Source organism: Rhinopithecus roxellana, chromosome 11, assembly GCF_007565055.1.
Source record: "Rhinopithecus roxellana isolate Shanxi Qingling chromosome 11, ASM756505v1, whole genome shotgun sequence".
NCBI classification, from domain to species: Eukaryota; Metazoa; Chordata; class Mammalia; order Primates; family Cercopithecidae; genus Rhinopithecus; species Rhinopithecus roxellana.
The window spans coordinates 8,730,505-8,743,991 of NC_044559.1; positions in this window are offsets into that span (position 1 = coordinate 8,730,505).

Consider the following 13,487-nt stretch of genomic DNA (forward strand, 5'->3'; position numbering starts at 1 on the left):
CCAGCAGTGGGATTGCTAGATCATACAGTAGCTCTATTTGCAGTTATTTTAGGCTTTTCCAAACTGTTCTCCATAGTTGTTGTACTAATTTACATTCCCGCCAATAGCACACGAGGGTTTCCTTTTCTTCACACCTTCACCAGAATTTGTTACTGCCTGTCTTTATATATAAGCCACTTAAACTGGAGTGAGATAATATTTCATTGTAGTTTTGAGTTGTATTTTTTGATTATCAATGATGTTGAGCACCATTTCATATGCCTGTTTGCTATTTGTATGTCTTATTTTGAGAAATGTCTCCTCAAATTTTTGACTCATTTTTTAATTGAATTATTAGATATTTTTTCCATAGAGTTGTTTGGGTTCATTACATATTCTGATTATTAACTCCCTGTGACATGGGAAGTTTGCAAATATTTTCTCCCATTCTGTGGGTAGTCTCTTAACTTAGTTGTTTGTTTCCTTTGCTGTGCAGAAGCTTTTTAACTTGATGTGATCCTGTTTGTCCATTTTTGTTTTGGTTGCCTGTGCTCGTGGGTTATTGCTCAAAAAACTTTTGCCCAGACAAATGTCCTGGAGAGTTTCTCCAATGTTTTCTTTTAGCAGTTTTACAGTTTGAGGTCTTAGATTTAAGTCTTTGATCCATTTTGATTTGATTTTTGTATATGGTGAGAAACAGACATCTAGTTTCATCCTTCTGCATATGGATATCCAGTTTTCCCAGCACTACGTATTAAAGAGATTTTTTTTTTTTTTTTTTTTGCTATTGTTGTTGTTTTTTGTGTTTTTTCCCCCAGTGTATGTTCTTAGCTTCTTTGTTAAATATGAGTTCACTGTAGGTGTGCGAATTTGTTTTTAGGTTCTGCATTCTATTCCACTGGTGTATTTGTCTGCTTTTATGCCAGGATCATGTTCTTTTGGTTACTATAGCTCTGTAGTATACTTTGATGTCAGGTAATGTGATTCCTCTAGTTTTATTCTTTTGGCCTAGGATAGCTTTGTCTATTCTGGGTCTTTTGTGGTTTCATATTAATTTGGGGGTTATTTTTTCAATTTCTGCAAAGAATGTTATGGGTATTTTAACAGGGATTGCATTAAATCTATAGATTGCTTTGGGTAGTACGAACATTTCAACATTATTGATTATTTGACTTTATAAACATGAATTTTTAAAAAAATTTTCAATGTTCTCTTTAATTTCCTTCATGAGTCTTTTATAGTTCTCATTGTAGAGCTCTTTTACTTCTTTGGTTAATTCCTAGGCTTTGTTTTTATTTGTCACTATTGTAAATAGGACAACATTTTTATTTCTTTTCCAGATTATTCACTTTGGCATATAGAAATGTTACTAATTTCTGTGTGAAGATTTTATATTCTGCAAATTTACTAAATTTGTTGATCAGTTTTAATAGTTTTTTTGTGGAGTCTTCAGATTTTTATCAAATAAAAGATCATATCATCTGCAAACAAGGATGCTTTGACTACTTTCACTACAATTTGGATGCCCTTTATTTTTTTCTCTTAGCTGATCACTCCAGCTAAGAATTACAGTACTATGCTCAATAACAGTGGTGAAGGTGGTCATCCTTGTTACGTTTTAGATTTGAAAGGAAAGGCTTTCAGTTTTTTCCCCATTCAGTAGGATACTAGCTGTGAGTCTGCTGTACATGGCTTTTATTATGTTATGTTTCTTCTATCCCAAGTTTTTTGAGTTTTTTTAAATCATAAAAGGATGTTGAACTTTATCAAGTGCTTTTCAGCATCAACTGAAACAATAACCTTCCTTAAATCCTGGAGATACATTTCTCTTGATCATAACGAATGATTTTTCGAATGTATTGTTGAATTTAGTTTGCTAGTATTTTGTTAGGGATTTTTGCGTCAATATTTAGCTGATATATTGGCCCGTAGTTTTTCTTCTTTGTGTCTTTGGTTTTGGTATCAAAGTAATACTGGCCTTGTAGAATGAGCTTGGACGTATTCCCTCCTCCTCTATGTTTCAGAATAGTTTGAGTAGAATTGAGTAGCTCTTCTGGCAATGTTTGGTGGAATTCAGCAGTAAAGCCATCAAGTCTTGGGCTTCTCTTTATTTGGAGACTTTTTATTACATCCTCAATCTCATTACTTATTTGCTTGTTCAGGTATTTATTTTTATTTGTCGCTATTGTAAATAGGACAGTATTTTTATTTCTTTTTCAGATTGTTCACTTTATTTGGTGGGTTGTAAGTGTTACATGTGTCTAGGAATTTGTCTACTTTTTTTAGATTTTCCACTTTATTAGCATATAGTTACTCATAGTAGCTACTAATGATCATTTGAATTTCTGCAGTATCAGTTGTAGAGTGTCCTATTTCATTTTTGATTTTATTTATTTAGATCTCTCTTTTTTTCTTAATCTGGCTAGAGGTTTGTCAATTTTGTTAACTCAGTAAATCAACTTTTTGTTTCATTGATCTTTGTACTTGTTTTCTTCCTTTCAGTTTCATTTATTTCCACTCTGATCTTTATTATTTCTTTTCTTCTACTAATTCAGGTTTATTGCTCTCGTTTTTCTGGTTCTTTAAGATGCATCATTAGCTTGTTTATTTGAAGTTTTTCTGCTTTTTGATGTAGACACTTATAGCTATAAACTTCCCTCTTAGTGCTGTTTTACTGTATCCCATAGGTTTTTGTATGTTGTGTTTTCATTGTCAATTGTTTCAATAAGCTTTTCAATTTCCTTCATAATGTCTTCATTGACCCACTGGTCATTCAGGAGCATGTTGTTTTATTTCCATGTATTTATATAAAATTCCTCTTGTTATTGATTTCAAATTTTATTCTATTTTAGTCAGAGAAGATGCTTATTTCAATTTTTTGAATGTTTTAAGACTTGTTTTGTGACCTAACATATAACCTATCCTTAAGAATGATCTGAGTGCTGAGGAAAAGAATGTGTATTCTGTGGTTCTTAGATGCAATGTTCTTTAGCTATCTGTTGAATTTATTTGGTCCATAGACCAGAGTAAGTTCAATATTTTCATGTTGGTTTTCTGTCTGGAAGATCTGTCCAATACTAAAAGTGTGGTGCCGAGGTCTCCAACTATTATTGTACTGGGGTCTATCTCTCTCTTTAGCTATAATAATATTTGCTTTATATGTCTGAGTCTCCAGTGTTAGGTGCATGTATATTTAAAATTGTTATGTCCTCTTGCTAAATTATCATTATATAGTGACCTTTTAAAATCTCTTCTTACAGTTTTGGTCTGGAAATATATTTTGTCTGATATAAGTAAAGCTACCCTTAATCTTTTTTTTTTCCATTGGCATGGAAAATCTTTTCCCATCCCTTTATTTTCAGTCTACCTGTGTCTTCATAGGTGAATTATGTTTCTTATAGGCAATAGATCAACGGGTCTTGTTATTTTATTCATGCAGTTACTCTGTCTTTCAATTAGACAGTTCAGTACATTTACATTCAATGTTATTACTGGTAAGTAAGGACTTACTCCTGCCATTTTGTTATTTTTTTCTGGTTGTTTTGTGTTCTCTTTCTTCTTTCTTTTCTTCCTGTCTGCCTTTAGGGAAAGTGATTTCCTCTGGTAATATGACTTAGTTTTTTGCTTTTTATTGTTTGTGTATCCATTGTGTGTTTTTTGGTTTGAGGTTGCCATGTGGCTTGCAAATACTATCTTATAACCCATTATTTTAACCTGATAACAAAGTAACAGTGTTTGCATAAACAAACAAGCAAAAAGAAAACGAATTAAAAACTAGATGAGATGCCTTAGCTTTATCCCCCACTTTTTAACTTTTGCTGTTTATACTCATGTCTTACTGTACTGTATATCTCTTGAAAAGTTGTAATTATTTTTGTTTCATCATTTAGTCTTTCTACTTAAAATAAGAGTAGGTTATACACCACTGTTACAGTGTTATAGTACTATGTGGGTTTTTTTGTTTGTTTATTTATTATTACCAGTGAGTTTTGCACCTTCAGATGATTACTTATTGCTCATTAATATCCTTTTCATTCTGATTAAAGTACTCTCTTTAGCATTTCTTGTAAGACAGGTCTGGTGTGGATGAAATCCCTCCGCTTTTGTTTGTCTGGTAAAGTCTTCATTTCTCCTTTATTTTTGAAGGTTATTTTTGTTAGATATATTATTCTAGGATACAGTTTTGTTTCGTTTTTTTCATTCACTGCTTTCAATATGTCATGCCACTCTCTCCTGGCCTGTAAGGTTTCCACTGAAAAGTATGTTGGTAGACATATTAGAGCTCCATTGTATGTTATTTGTTTCTTTTCACTTGTTGCTTTCAGGATTCTTTTTCTTTATCTTTCGTATTTGGGAATTTGACTATTAAATGCCTTGAGGTGGTCTTATTTGGGTTAAATCTGCTTGGTATTCTATATCCTTCTAGTACTTTGATATTGACATCGTTCTTTAGGTTTGGGAAGTTCTGTTATTGTCCCTTGGAATAAACTTTCTCTACCTTCTCTTTAAGGTCAACAACTCCTAGATTTACTCTCTTCAGGCTATTTTCTAGCTTCTGCATATGTGCTTCATTTTTTTTTTTTTTTTTTTTTTTGTCGCCTCTTACTGTGTATTTTCAAACAACCTGTATTCAAGCTCACTAATTCTTTCTTCTCCTTGATCCATTCTGCTATTAAAGGACTCTGACGCATTATTCTGTATGCAAATTGCATTTTTCAGCTCCAGAATTTGTGCTTGATTCTTTATAATTAATGCAATCTCTTTGTTAAATTTATCTGATAGAATTCTGAATTCCTTCCTTGTATTATTTTGAATTTCCTAGATTTTCTTCAACACAGCACTTTTGAATTATCTGTCTGAAAGGCCACGTATCTCTGTTTCTTCAGAATTGGTCTGGTCCCTGGTGGCTTATTTAATTTGGTGAGATGATATTTTCCTGGATGGTGTTGATGCTAGTAAATATTTTTTGGTGCCTGGGTATTGAAAAAATAGCTACTTATTGTAGTTTTCACTATCTGGGCTTGTTCGTACCCATCCTTCTTGGGAAGGTTTTGCAGATATTTGAAAGAACTTGGGTGTTGTGATCTAAACTATATCTCCTTTGTGGGACATCCCAAGCCCAGTATTGCTGTGGTTCATGTAGACTTATAGAGGTACTAACTTCATGGTCTTGGACAAGGTCTGAGTGAATTATTTGGATTACCAGGTGGAGACTCTTGTTCTTTTCTGTTACATTCTCCCAAACAAATTGAGTTTCTCCCTGTTCTAAGACACCTAAAGCTGGGGCTAGAGTGACACAAGCAGCCCTCTGGCCACCACTACTAGGACTGCACTGGGTTAAACCTGAAGCCACCACAACCCTGGGTCTCACCCAAGACCTGCTGTAATGAGTCTCTGGCTATTGCCTATGTTTTCTCAATGCCCTGGAACTCTACAATCAGCAGATGGAAAAGCCAGTCAGGCCTGTGTCCTTCCCTTCGGAGTAGCAAGTTCCCCTAGGCCCTAGGTCAGTCAAGAGGTGCTGTCGGCGAGTCAGGGACTAGAATCAAATCCTTAGACGTCTACCTCATGTTCTATTGTACTGTGGCTAAGCTGGCACTGAAACCACAGGACATTGTTTTTCCCACTCTTCTCTCCCCTTTCCAAAAGGAGAAGAGCCTCATCTCATAGCCATCACCACCACCACCACCACCACCACAGGCCACTAGATGTCTTGCTGGACTATCTCTGGTGTTCCTTTAAGGTACAAGGGCTCTTAATTCAGCTTGTGGTGAATGCTGCCAGCTTGGGACTCATCCTTCAGGGCAGAGAGCTTCCCTGTGGCCCATCACAGCTTCAGAAATGCTGTCCAAGAGTCAAGGCCTGGAAAGAGGGACCCTATGTGCCTTCTTGGTGATCTAACCCCTGTGGCTACGGTAGTAGCAAGACAAAGTCCCCTTTACTTTTCCGTCTGCTTTTCTCAAGCAGAAACAATTTTGCCTTGCAGCCACCACAGGTGGTAATGTGCCAAGTCTCACCTGAAACTAGAAAATCTCAGAGGTTCACCCAAGGCCCTCCATGCAGTACCTGGGTATCACCGCTGGTTACTCAGGGCCCAAGGGCTCTTCAGTTGACAGGTGACAAAAGCTGCCATGCTGCCAGGAGGGGGTCCTTCCCTATAAGGCAGTGGGTTTCCTTCTGGCCCAGGGTGTGTTTATAAATTTCATCCAGGAGCTAGAGCCTGGAATGAAGGCCACATGACACTGACTGGTGCCCTATCTTGCTGTCACTGAGCTGGTATCCAAGATGCAAGACAAAGTTCTCCCCACTCCTACCTCTGCTCTCCTCAAGTCGAAGGAAAGGGTCTCTTTCGGAGCCAGAAACTGTGCAGGCTGGGGCTAGGGGATGGGTGATGCCAGCAATTCCTTAGCCATCCCAGCTGGTATCCCTGTATATCCTGTGTCCCCCCCAGTCCAATGTCTCTGGTCTCACTTCAGTAGTAGGACTTGCCTAAGAGTTGCAGTGCTTATGGCCTAGACTGTCTTTCAAGTTGACTTAAAGACCCAGAGAACTTTAGCCTGTGGTGGTAAGACTTGTAAGAACTCAAGTTTAGACTACTGGGATTGGGGATTCCCCTCTGGCTGGGGCTAGTTTAAATGCTCCTTCCACGGGTGGGCATCAGCTGAGTTTTGTCTGGTTTTCCTTTCTGCTCTGTCAGGATAGAGCTGAGTTCAATGCCTCACAATTGATGTGTTCTCCCTCCCTCACGGCCCAAAGATGCTCTCTGCATGAGGCCACCACTGCCAGGGGTGGGGAAAGTGTGGCATCATCAATTCACAACTGTTCTTTTCTATCTCTTCCGTGCCTCTTTCAGCGATATGAAGTTAAAAGCAGGTACTTTGAGGGCTTACCTGATTTTTTGTTCTTATGAAGGTGTTTTTCTCTGTGTAGATAGTTGTTAACTTGGTGTCCTTGTGGGTGGGACAATGGTTGGAGCCTTCTATTTTACCATCTTTCTCTGCCTCCCTTCAGTCTACTCATCAATGTTTTGAATTCTCCTTGTAGAGATCTTTCACTTCCTTGGTTAAGTATATTTCTAGGTGTATTTTTTTCTTTTCTTCTTGCTATTGTAAATGGGACTGAGTTCCTAATTTGATTCTCAGCTTGCTCATTATTGACGTATAGCAGTGCTACTAATTTGCATACATTGATTTTGTGACCTGATATTTTTCTGAATTCATTTATCCAATCTAGGAGTCTTTTAGAGGAGTCACTAGGGATTTTTATGTATAAGATCATAAGGATTTATGACTAAGACCCCAAAAGCAAATGCAACAAAGCTAAAAATAAATAAATGGGACCTAATTAAACTAAAAGGCTGCTACACAGCAAAATAAATAATCACAAGAGTAAACAGACAACCCACAGAATGGGAGAAAATATTTGCAAACTATGTATTTGAAAGAGGACTGTATCCAGAATATACAGGGAACTCAAATCACCAAGAAAAAGCAAATAATCCCATGAAAAAGTAGGCAAACAACATGAAGAGATATTTTTCAAAAGATATGGCTCACAAACACATTAAAAAATGTTTTTAACATGACTAATCATCAGGGAAATGCAAATTAAAGCCACAATGAGTTATTATTTTAGCCCAGTCAGAGTGGCCATTATTAAAAAGTCAAAAAACCATAGATCTTGCTACAGATGCTGAGAAGTGAATGCTTATATGCTGTTGGTGGGAATGTAAATTACTACAGCCTCTATGGAAAGCAGTATGGAGATTTCTCAAAGAAATAAAAGTAGGTCTGCTATTTAATCCAGTTATCCCACTAGTCAGTATCTTGACAAGGAAATAGAAGTCATTACATGAAAGAGACACCTGTACTCATATATTTATTGTAGCATAATTCACAATGGCAAAGGTGTGGAATCAACCTGAGTGCCCATCAACCAGTAAGTGAATAAAGAAAATGTGATGTGATGTGTGTGTATACATATACCATGGAATACTATGCACCCATTAAAATGAACAAAATAATGTATTTTTCAGCATTATCCTAAGTAAAGTAACTCAGAAATGGAAAACCAAATACTGCATGTTTCCACTTATATTTGGGAGTTAAGCTATGGGTATACAGGGGCATACAGAGTGGTATAATGGACATTGGGAATTCAGATGTGGGGAGAGTGGAAGAGGGGCTGAGGGATGAAAAATTACCTGTTGGGTACAATGTAGACTCTTTGGGTGATGGGTACACTAAAAGTCCAGAATTCACGATTATACGATTCATTCATATAACCAAAAACCTCTTGCTCTTCTGAAGCTATTGAGATTTTTAAAAAGTAGTATATCCATGCAGTGAAATATTATTCATTCCTAAAATCAATTAAGTGCTGGTACATGCTACAAGATGAATAAACCTTGAAAAATTTATGCTAAATGAAAGAAGCCAGACACAAGAAACCACATAATATATTATTTCATTCATATGATACGCACAGGTCAGTTTAATTTACAGAAACAAAAAGTAGATTAATGGTAGTTTAGGACTGGGGATGTGATGTACGGATGTGGGGGGAATGGTAGGGAGATTATACCTATCAGTCTGAATTTGTTGTTTGCGGTGATAAAAATGTAAACTTGACTGGTGATGGGTTCACATATTTGTAAACATAATAAAATGATTGCATTATACACTGTAAGCATATGAATTATATTGCATGTGAATTATATCTCATTGAGGCTATTTTTAAAAGTGAGAAAACCATTGTTGATCATCTCCAGCCTTGATAGGTAAATTTCTTGGTATGACCTCAAAAGCGTCCTTGTTTTGCAATTCTGTGCCCCTATTTACTTCACAGCTGGGCCTCATGAAGTTATTTGCTATCTGGGTTTGCAGTCTTTCTAGCTCAAGAAGCTGGTTTCCAGTGACCTGAAAAGCTTCCATCAAAGGTAGCTTGTCTCCTTCTTCAAATAAATCCCATTGGCATGGTAACATTTTCATATTTTATTTTACTTTTTTTCTTTACTCTGTTATTTTTCCATTTTGTTTTCTTTTTCTTTGTTCTTTTTTTTTTTTTTTTTTTGCTTTTCCATTTTAATTTAATTAGTTTTTTAATTTGAATTTTGTCTGGAATTGTGTTTTGACTTCATCAGAAAGATCAGTTTGGTAGCCTAGGAATACTTTTCATTTCAGATAATTCGGACCCAACTTCTCATCATCTTTCCTTAGTTTTAAGCCTATCCTGGGTCACCTTGACCACAAGCCTAGTGGCTAGCCTAGCATGCTGCAGGGCTCCTTGGCCATCTCTGCTGAGGAAGAGACTATATTGACAACTATCACTCCTTATGATCATCACCAAGGGGAACTTGTCCAAGGTGAAGCTGGCCCAGCACATCCTGGCTGGAAAAGAGGGATCTATGACTTTCAGCCTCTAGAAAATATCCCATGAAGTGGGAATCATGAAGGCTTTGAATCATCCCAACGTAGTTAAATTATTTGAGCTGCCCAAGACTGAATAAACACTCTGTGTTGCCATGGAGTATACCAGTGGAAGAGAGACGTTTGATTACCTAGTGGTTCATGACAGTATAAAAGGAGGAGAAGATGGAGTCCAATTCTGCTAGTTACAATCTGCTGTGCAGTACTGTGACTAAAAGTGGATCATTCATAAAGACCTAAAGGCAGAAATTCTGCGCTTAGAGGCTGACATGAACGTCAAGTGTGACAGATTTGGGCTCCGGCAATGAATTCACCTTTGGTAACAAGTTAAATACCATCTGTGGCAGCCTTCTAGGAGTTTGGCCCAGAACTCTTCCAGGGCAAAACTTATGATGGACTTGAATAAGATTTGTGAAGACTGGGAGTCATCCTATATGTACTGTTAATCTGAATCCTGCCTTTTGATGCATAGAAATTCAAGGAATCATGGGAGCAGGTACTGGGTGGAATATACTATATTCTCTTCTATATGTCCACAGACTGTGAAAAAAAAACCTAATCAAGAATTTTTTCATTCTTGGTCTCACCAAAAATGGCATTTTGTAGCACATTATGAAAGAGCTATGGATGAATGTGGGCCAAAAGGATGAAGGGCTTATGTGAGCCATTCCCTAACCACAAGGACTTTCAGAGGACTGAGCTGACAGTGTCGTTGGAGTATAACTGGAAGAAATTAAGGACTCACCGATGGGCCAAAAGTACAATAAGATGGCAGCTACCTGTCTGCTCCTGGGATGCAAGAGACCAAAGCTGGATGGCTTCCCCATCACCCTGAGTCCCCAACATTCTACTCATCTGACCAATAGCAGCACTCCTTTCCCGTCTGATAAGGCACAGTATAGTGTCCCTGCCAACCCCAATAATTGTAATTTCAACGAATGTGCCGGTCCTGCCATGTCCACTCCAATTCCCAGAATACTAAGAGTAGCAGTGCAGAAAATCAGCAGCTGCAAGAGATCTAGAAATCAGAACAGAAAGTCAGCAGCATGATCCACAAGCTTGTCCCTCCTTACCTGTGTTGCCCAGGAAGAGCATAACTCCTGTCTTCTCCATGAATAGTGGCCTTTCCACCAGCATAAATTGGAGCTTTTAGAAGCATAAATCCCTCCTTTTAGAGAGGACCACCTTTGATCAGTGCTCCATCCAGATAGCAAAAAGCCTAACTGTGCTAGGATCTGGGGCTTCCAGGGCTTCTGCTACAGACTGCATGGCCTAGACCCACCTGCACTAGAACCCCTTTGTGAAGCCCAGCCAGGCCTCTGGGCTTGGTCCTACAAACAGTAACTGTGAGATGTTTCCATGCAGCCCCTTCAGCGTGTCCCTATTGCCACCTTCTCAGCCTACAACATCAGCAGCAGCGGTAAAAACCCAGACTAAACACATTTCCAACTGCTTGGCATCCAAAGGAAAATTTTTTCACACCGAGCAACTTCGACAGGTGTGCAACCAGCACAATTTTCCCGACGAGGAGGCTCCAGCCTTTCTTTCTGGCAATAGCCAGGACTGGCAGGGGGCCACTGGGAGCTTCTTCAGCAAGTCAGTGCTCAAGATATATGGAGACATCTGTATTTCATTTTGCCAGAGGAACCTAAATGAACCCGAAAGCAAACACCTAGTAAAGATTTTCAAGCCACACATCATGAGCAGCAGAGACAGTGATAAAAAAGAAACAATGAGACTGAGTGGGTTTTTTACTCACTACACTTTACATGGAATATGAAGTTCATAACCTCCATGGCGCCTACTGCAAAATCATCAAGGTACTGGACGTGAATGACTGCCAGTGTCAGCTAAACAAAAAGCACATGCTCCTATGCATGCACTGCACACCCACCAACACCACGTTGTGGAAAATGGAAGTTTACAAGGTGCCAAGAAGGTCTATATTAGTCAGCATTCTCCAGAGAGACAGAATCAGTAGAATAAATAGGATAGATAGAATGGATAGATGATAGACAGATAGACAGATAGATGAGACAGAGAGAGCGAGAGAGAGAGAAAGACATGAGATTAGCTCACATGATTATAGTGGCTGAGAAGTCCCATAGCAGGCTATTTGTAAGCTGGAGACCTTGAGGTGCCAGTAGTATAGTTCAGTCTAAGTCCAAAATCCAAAAGTGACAGAACCAGGAAAGTTGATGATGTAACTCTCAGTCCAACGCCAAATGAGTAAGAACCAGGTGCAGGGTTGGGGCGGGGGTGGGGCAGAGGTGGCTGGTGCAAGTCCCAGGGTCCAAAGGCTGGAAAGCTTGGGGTTCTGATGTCCAAGGACAGGAGAAGAAGGGTGTCCTAGCTTCAAGAGAGAAAGAGTGAATTTTCCTTTCCTCTGCTTGTTTGCTCTATCCAAGGCCCTCAGTCAATTGGATGGTGCTCAATCACATTTAGGATGGATCTTCTCCACTCCGTCTACCTACTCACATGCCAATCTCCTCCAAAAACATCCTCACAGACACACCCAGATAGAATGTTTTACCAGCTCTCTAGGTTTCCTTTAATTCAGGCAAGTTGGTGTCTAAAATTAACCATCATGAGGTCTCTCAATGGGCTTCCATTTAAGCAGATATCTAGCATTTCCATAGTCTTCAAAAGCTTGCCTCCAAAGTAACTGCAACTTAAACTTTAAAAGGCTGCCAGCATTTCCTGAGGAGACAGGAGGAGAGACTTGCTGGCACTAGCTGCCTGGTTGTCCATTTTGCCCTCACCTGAGTGCAACTACAGAGACTGGACTGATGTGGTTCCCCTGGGGTGCTTCTCCCCTCCCCTGACCTTCTGGGTATTTTTTTCTTTTTTTATAAGAAAGAAGATGGTTCTACAGAAATAAAGGCAGATGATAAAGGCACAAGCATGCACCCATATATATTCTTGCATTCTGCTTTTAGCTATTATTGTTTATTGGCATTTCTTCAAACTGACTAAAGTAAGCCAGTCTTTATAATAGACTGCATATAGCATAGTAACTGTGTTTTTGCCATGCCCTCTGGTCCAAAAGGGAAGCATATAGATTTGAAAATCTCTGGGTCAGATGGTTTAAACTGTAATCATTTAAAATCAGGGATGACATGAGAAGACAGGAAAGCACTGAGCTACTTCTTCAAAGAAAATAAATTTCTTTTCTCTGGAATAAGACAACAAAGCTCAACCAAATGATCTCATGCACATAAATGTTTTCCAGGCAAACACTATAAAATGGCAAGATGAACATATGTAACCTGTTGCAATAAAGCTGTTCAGTGGTAAAAGCCCCTGGATTCTGTAGCTCTAGGATGGATTAAATATTTTATCTTCTAAGCAACAATAGTCAGATAAGGAGGGTGAAGGAATTGGCTTTATTTGATATTCAATTTACTTTCCCTGCCATTTCAATAAGTCACCATTTGGTGTTGGTTTTCAATTCAGCTGCTTTTGTAGCACCAGAATCCTGAGTGATGAAAATAAAAGGGTGGTTTTGTTTATAAGAAGTAAATATTCTGGTGGTTGTGAACCAGGATTTAAAAATCATTCTAACGCGGCCGGGCGCGGTGGCTCAAGCCTGTAATCCCAGCACTTTGGGAGGCCCAGACGGGCGGATCACGAGGTCAGAAGATCGAGACCATCCTGGCTAACACGGTGAAACCCCGTCTCTACTAAAAAATACAAAAAACTAGCCGGGCGAGATGGCGGGCGCCTGTAGTCCCAGCTACTCCGGAGGCTGAGGCAGGAGAATGGCGTAGACCCGGGAGGCGGAGCTTGCAGTGAGCTGAGATCCGGCCACTGCACTCCAGCCTGGGCGACAGAGCGAGACTCCATCTCAAAAAAAAAAAAAAAAAAATCATTCTAACTTGCTGAAAGTAAACAGCCCCAGCACAGAGTCAAGTGAGAAAAATGGCAGAAATACCTGTGTGAGTTCAGTCCGTGGGTATAAATGTTTGGCTGGTCATTGGATTGCCTCTTCTTTACTGTTTGTTTCTTTCCTCGTATTCTCTAGGACACCCTCAACCATTGCCTTTCCAAATCTGCCCCTAAAAACCAAAGTATTCTTTC